Source organism: Rhinopithecus bieti, unplaced genomic scaffold (assembly GCF_001698545.2).
Source record: "Rhinopithecus bieti isolate Rb0 unplaced genomic scaffold, ASM169854v2 scaffold_76214, whole genome shotgun sequence".
Taxonomy (NCBI): domain Eukaryota; kingdom Metazoa; phylum Chordata; class Mammalia; order Primates; family Cercopithecidae; genus Rhinopithecus; species Rhinopithecus bieti.
This window is the reverse complement of record NW_016828275.1, coordinates 90,849-97,964: the sequence shown is the minus strand read 5'-3', so window position 1 is coordinate 97,964 and position 7,116 is coordinate 90,849. Positions and strand designations below refer to the sequence as shown.

The 7,116-nt window shown below is 36.2% G+C and overlaps 1 pseudogene across 1 annotated transcript; it reads left to right on the top strand.

Annotated features, from left to right (window-relative positions):
- Nucleotides 1-6,632: 6,632 nt before the first annotated feature.
- LOC108523701 (40S ribosomal protein S17 pseudogene) lies at nt 6,633-7,116 on the top strand (annotated as a pseudogene). Its single transcript, XR_001883870.1, has one exon. The product of XR_001883870.1 is annotated as a 40S ribosomal protein S17 pseudogene (transcript).

The window sequence follows — 7,116 nt, the reverse complement described above, 5'->3', positions numbered from 1 at the left end:
AATACAATTTTCATGTACATTCATGCACAAGTTTCTGAACAGACATATGCTTTCAATTTTTCATGGATAAATATCTTGTAGTGGAATGACTGGATCATATGGTAGGTGTATTTTTAACTTTTTAAAGAAACTGCCAGACGATTTTCCAAAATGGTGGTATTGCATTGAATCTATTTGTGTCTTTCTCTTTCAAATTTGTTTTTTATAGGCAGCCTTTAGTTGTGTTGTGCTTTTTATTCCAATGTGAGAAACTCTGCTTTTTAATTATTAATATGCTAGGCAGAAGTCTTCTGGGTTCTTTTGTTTTGTTTTGTTTTGGTCCAAACTTAGCCACGTGAACCCAAACAAATTCTAATGTTTGCTACTTAAACTATAAGAGTTGGAACAAACTTTGAAGATCTCCTAGTGCAATGCCTTATTTTATGCTTGAAAGTCTTCTGTAACATTCTCACCAAGTTAATCCTTTGAGTAAAAACCAAAAGTGATGAAAAAAATTTACTGGCAAGGGATATAATTTCAGTTTGCATGAAAGTGTAGCGTTGGCATCTGCTCTTGGGACATAATTTTGCTTTCTGTGAAAGTCATACAGTTTCTAGTGAAAGCCTCCCTCGCTTTTGGATATTTGAAGACACATAATTTCTCATTTTAAATTTTATCTTCTGCAAGCAAAATATTCCTCCAGTGGTCCTGATAGCATTAAAACTAAAATTCTTGATATGGTTATTATAACCTCTATGTTGTATCAGTGTCTTCATTTATTTCCTTTATCTCAAAAGCCCTATTTTATGTTATCAATCCAAAATCTTGCCCATCTTCAGAGCAAATTTGAAGACTGATTTCACTTATTCAATGAGCAATACCTAAACAAATATTTATACCATACAATGCAGTATTAATGAAATACTTATTGAGCATCCACTAGGAGTAAAATAAAATGGATCCTTATTCTCCCTGAAGCCTCCAAAACTTTTTGTATTTTCTTCTGAATGCCACCTATACTTGTGATCTACATCACAGCATTAGTACAAAACTGTGCACTATTATTTCAGTTGGGCTAACTTTGTTCCTCCAACCCACTGGTGCTCCCTGTACATTCTCTATAGTGTCTACTATAGGACTAATAACTGAGTTGGTACAACTACTGATTAGTTCATTTATTCAAATCTGTTGAGTAAATACTGGATTTTTTTAAAAGAACACTTGGTATTAATTATTTTCTGCTTCTTTAGTACCAAGGAATTAGTTGTTGAAATCCTTGTGGATCAAGAATATTATTAGGTTGGTGCGAAACTAACTGTGGTTTTTGCCAAATATTTTTATCTTCTGGGCATAGAATTAACATGATATTTACAGCAATTGTTGATAACATTTAAAAATTGAGTACAGGAAGCTATGATGTTTATTTGGTGATCCTAGGTACAATAGAGCAAGTCAGTTTGGAACAATCATAATCTATCATCATCTCTCACCTGAAGGATGCAAACCTCTGCTAATTTCAAAGTTCTCATGCTCTAATGCATCTTCCACTTCACAGGTTTTTCATCTTAAACAGAGATCAGCTCAGGCCATATTTGCTTCTTAAAAATGTGAAGATATAGTGATTCCCTGTGACCAGTTGAATAAAATTCAACTTGTCAGCATGGCTGTGAAGGTTCTTTTCAGTGTGGCCCTGACCAATCCTTCTGGTTTCCTCTGGTCACTTCCTTTTTTACCTCCCCAAGAACAGATGGTCCAGTCCCACCAAGGCTGTGTCAAGCCTCTTTGTTTCTTCTCCATTCTTCAACCTCTGGGAAACTCCTACTTTCTCTTTAGGTCTCTCTCAAATGTCACCTATCCTGTGAAAGCCTCCTGTCCTCATTCCAGACTCAGGCCTCCTGAGCAATGATTTTCAACCTAGGCTGCATACTAAAAACCCAGAGAGATTTTTAGAAATGCCAATGTCTAGACCAGTTAAATCAGAATAAAATGTGGTGCATAACAGTTTCTTAATGAGTATTTTTAAGCAATCAACCTATTCAATAGAAATGGGTATTGACTCTTTAAAAAAGCAATAATAGAATGTAACTTAAGAACATTTAGAATAGTTTTGATATTACTTGTACTGTTTGTTTCTGACAGTAAGGACTATTAATGATAATGAATAATATTATTTATTCAACGTAAAGGGATTGTTACACGGAAAAATTCATTAACCATGATAAAGCATTTTATCCATATGCAGTGCTAACTAAAAGGTCAGAGTCATTAAGAAACATATCCAACAGAGCAAAGTTTTTCTTTTGCAGGAAATTAATGAATGAAGCTTTTGGAAGGAAACATTAATTGATACGTAAAAAAAAATATCATGCTTTTCAAAAGGTAATTTACCTAAAGAAAAAGAAAGTATTATTTGGGCACAATTGATACATTTTGTATCTTTGCTACTTCTATTACTTTGACACGCCTTTGAAAGTATAATTCGTTACCCTTTTCTGCTTGATCTGATCAGGAATATAACCTAACAGGTCTACTCATTGGTGGTGGTTGAGAATTAACCCTAAGTTAGCTCATGCTTGATATTAATTTAGCTTCCTGCTACAGTTCACAGGCTCACATTCTGGAATTTGAGTTTCAAAGGAGCCCAAAGCAACTCACATGGGAAGTGTTATCACCCTAATTGTTCACAGGGCTTTCCCTTCACTTCCTTGAGAAGCCATCTTTCCTTAGAGTTCCTGTGTCAGGGACCCAAGTGACAATCCAATTGCTGAGACTTAGGGGAAAGAGGCCATGAGAGAAATCTGTGGCACCAGGGCATCTATATATATCTCCTTGGCCTGCGCAGATTTGACCTGTCAGAGAGCATTGCTTCAAACTTTTCCATTGTTTAGAAGGAAACTGAAGGAGACATCAGAATCTGTACAATCTAACAAACCTTGAATTAAACTTTGGAATATAGGTTTGTTTTCTGTCTTACTGATTCTTGACCAGTGAACTGGAAGTGAGTCACCTCTTTAATGTAGAAGAGATGACAAATCGAATGTTTTAAGGGCCCATGAGAAATAAATGCAAAAATTGTATATGGCGCTTATGCTTTAAAACATTCCTAACAAATTAGTTAAGTTGGCTGTAATTTAAGTCAAATGAATGGATGGGAGGCTTGGCCTAGAGGCAACAGAAAAGAGCAATGTGTTGGTTCAGGAGGAAAAGTGTAGTTCTTTGCTATCTCCTTAGTATTTGTTAATTTAAGAAATTGGTTATCTTCATTGCTCATCATGGCTATTGCTCTTCTGTTATGTAGCATACTGATAAAATCACTGGGAGATTTAGCATGGAGTATGAAGCAGTCCTTTGTGAGTATTTTTCAATTACAATGCAGGTCTGTACTTATTTAAAAGCACTATTACTTGCATCTTGCTTTAATTTGCATTTAATCAATTCAGTCTTAATGGTAACACTCCCAGGCAATCACCTTTTTTTTAAGATAGAAAATTTTATTATTAGAAATACAGGTACCAAGAGTTTATTGAAAAAATTAAACACATGTTCATGTGTAAACACTCAGGAAATACTATGTAATTATTCTCAGGTCTTCAAGTATGTCTGAATAAAAATATACCAATATTATTAATTGGTTGTACTTTAAAAGCTTGTTGACATTATTTATTTTACTGAGTTTAAATATAAAGATCCATATGGACCATAAGTTGAGGTATCCATATGTGGTATATATGGATAGGGTATTTATATAAATACAGCTGTATTTATGGAAACATTCTATATGCCAGATAAATAAATACTTGTATATCAAGTAATGTTAAGAATAGTTATGAACTGTAAAAGTGATTTACATTTTCTATAAATTTTAGGGCCTTGCAAAACAAATGCTAGTAAGTATAAAAGTACAGTACTCATAGATCTATTTTAGGAGTTTTATGATACTGGAAAATATATTTGACTAGTAATTGTATTTTGGACTGTAAGCAATTGTGTTGGTTTTTGTCCTGAAGAGTATAACGTATATAAGTAAAACTACATCATGAGTTAGAAAAGCACCTGTGTATTGGAATGCAATATTTTATTTCCTAATACAATTTAAATTAAATTTGGGGGACAAAAAATTCTGGATATTCTTTTTCATTATAAAGTTTATTGGAATACCCAAACTAATGTGGCCTGTGGGATGGCCATCTGCTCCCAGATTTAAGGCTGGCTGGAGGGGACAGTTGATCTTACTTAATTATCTATCAGTACTCTCCGGATAGTAAATATATTCTCAAAAGTTTTTTTAAAAGTCTAAGTCAGTAGTATTCCTTGATTTTCAGGAGCACTAAATCAAGAACAGATGGGAAATAATTACCTGGAGCTTGGTCATAAAAAAATTAAGAGGTGGTACGAGTTGAGCTAAGGAGGCAGAACATGATCGTTTCTCATTCTCTGTGATATACACTCAGATTCCATTCACAAGCCTTCACCTTGAAGTTTTGCTTTCTAAATAATACTTACCTTTCAAAGTTGATTTTGTGAAATAGTTTAAGATTCAGAATTCGGTATAACCTTATAATACAGTAGTCTCCCCTTATTTAAGGGGGCTATGTTCTAAGATTGCCAGTGGATGCCTGAAGCTAAGGATAGTACCAACCCCCATATAGACTATGTTTTCTTCTCATCTATACATACCTATGATAAAGCTTAATTTATAGATTAGGCACAGTAAAAAATTAACAGCAACTCATTATAAAAACAGAATAATTGGCTGGGCACAGTGGCTCACACCTGTAATCCCAGCACTTTGGGAGGCTGAGGCAGGTCGATCACTTGGGGTCAGGAGTTTGAGACCAGCCTGGCCAATACGGCGAAACCCCGTCTCTATTAAAAATACAAAAATTAGCCTGGCATGATGGGTGCCTGTAATCCCAGCTACTTGGGAGGCTGAAGCAGGAGAAGCCCTTAAACCTGGGAGGCGGAGGTTTCAGTGAGCCAAGATCACACCACTGCACTCCAGACTGGGCAACAGGGAGAGACTCTGTCTCCAAAAAAAAAAAGACAATTATAACCATATGCCAGCATCACTACTCTTGCACTTCGGGGCCCATTAAGTAAAAGAAGGGTCGTTTGAACACAAGCACAGCGATACTGCCACAGTTGATCTGAAATCACCGAGTTGGCTACTAAGTGACTAAATGGGCAGTAGCACAAACAGGACTGAGGCGCTGGACAAAGGAATGATTCCTGGATTCCTATCTTGGGCAGGACAGGGTGGGATGGCATGAGATTTGAATGTTGGAAACTTATTGTTTATTTCTGGAATTTTTCATTTTACATTTTCAGACCATTGTTGACTTTGGGTAACTGAATCCTAGGAAAGCAAAACCAAGGATAATAGGGGACTATTGTAATCAAAATCAAAACAACACAAAATTTAGGATTGTATAACTAACAAGTTATTTTTATTTGTCTTAAGGCGAAACGTGCCTACTTGCTGAAAATGTATTACTGCTGTGTTTCTCATGGCATTATGAAATATTAACTTCCTATAAGTAAAGGATTCGTTTAGAAAAGCTCTTGCATGGTATTTCATCTAGTGAAAGTAATATAAGTTTAATTTCAGATATAGCCCTCTACCGGTTAATTTCAAAACCAGTTAATTTTCATCTCTAGCAAGTCCTAGATTTTCTAACTTTATCATAGTTTGTTTTTTTTTTTTTAAACTAGGTTAAATATGTCCATAGGAAATTGTCTTGGTATGTTATCATTTAATTAACTCAATAAGCACTATTTCACGTTGTCTTTGCAAAGCCAAAGACCATAACACTTGCTAGATTTGTATACACGTGTTTTCTCTAGATTTCAGATTCATTTAAGCAGCATTCATGACACTGTTAGTCACTATGAATTTTTATATCAAGGAATGCAAGTCAAGTTTAAACAAATTTATTAAAGCATACATTGTAAAGAAGCCAAAAAGATCAGACTGCTCTTAAATCATACTATTTGCTTTCTCTCATTTTCATCACAACACATCTTAGGTTACCCAAAGTATGTCACTCTTATCTTCAGAAAAATGCCTTTGTCACTGTGTGCCAGAATCCAACTAAAAAATTGAATACAGCTGCATGCAGACGTTGTCTTCAATGCTACACAGCATACCAAATATTTAACTCTTTGTCTAGATTGACCCCCCGCCTCCAGCCCGGGTTCTGTCTGCCCTAGTCTGAACAAAAGCCTCAGGTCATAGCCTGTTCCTTTATAGAAGACGGTGATTGTGAACGTGCCCTCGGCACTCTGGTAACATACAGAGTTATGAACGTTTTTTTCACACAGAGGCTTGCCTTGACCTAATTTGGACAATTAATCGTAAAGCTGCATAGATCAGCAATAATCCAACATTAGTGCTAAATCAGGATACAAAAAATAATGCTGAGCGTCCATTAAGCACTTTAGTACCAACATAATGCAATACTAATAGTACTTAAATATGACCTTGAGCGTTACTCTTAAGTAAATCAAAACCCTTGTATATGAACCTTCCTTAGGAGAAAAAAAAGGGCGTATTTCTTTCAGAAGCAGAAGAAAAAAACTGGAATATTTACTAGTATACTGTAACAACCAGAGGAAATTAAAAAAATAATTTTTAAAGCAATGTCTTCGGTTTCCTCTTTTACCAAGGACCCGCCAACAATGGGCCGCGTTCGCACCGAAACCGTGAAGAAGGCGGCCCGGGTCATCATAGAGAAGTACTACACGCGCCTAGGCAACGACTTCCACACGAACAAGCGCGTGTGCGAGGAGATCGCCATTATCCCCAGCAAGAAGCTCCGCAACAAGATAGCAGGCTATGTCACCCATCTGATGAAGCGGATTCAGAGAGGCCCTGTAAGAGGTATCTCCATCAAGCTGCAGGAGGAGGAGAGAGAAAGGAGAGACAATTACGTTCCTGAGGTCTCAGCCCTGGATCAGGAGATAATTGAAGTAGATCCTGACACTAAGGAAATGCTGAAGCTTTTGGACTTCGGCAGTCTGTCCAACCTGCAGGTCACGCAGCCTACAGTTGGGATGAATTTCAAAACGCCTCGGGGACCTGTTTGAATTTTTTCTGCAGTGCTATATTATTTTCAATAAATCTGGGACAACAGCAAA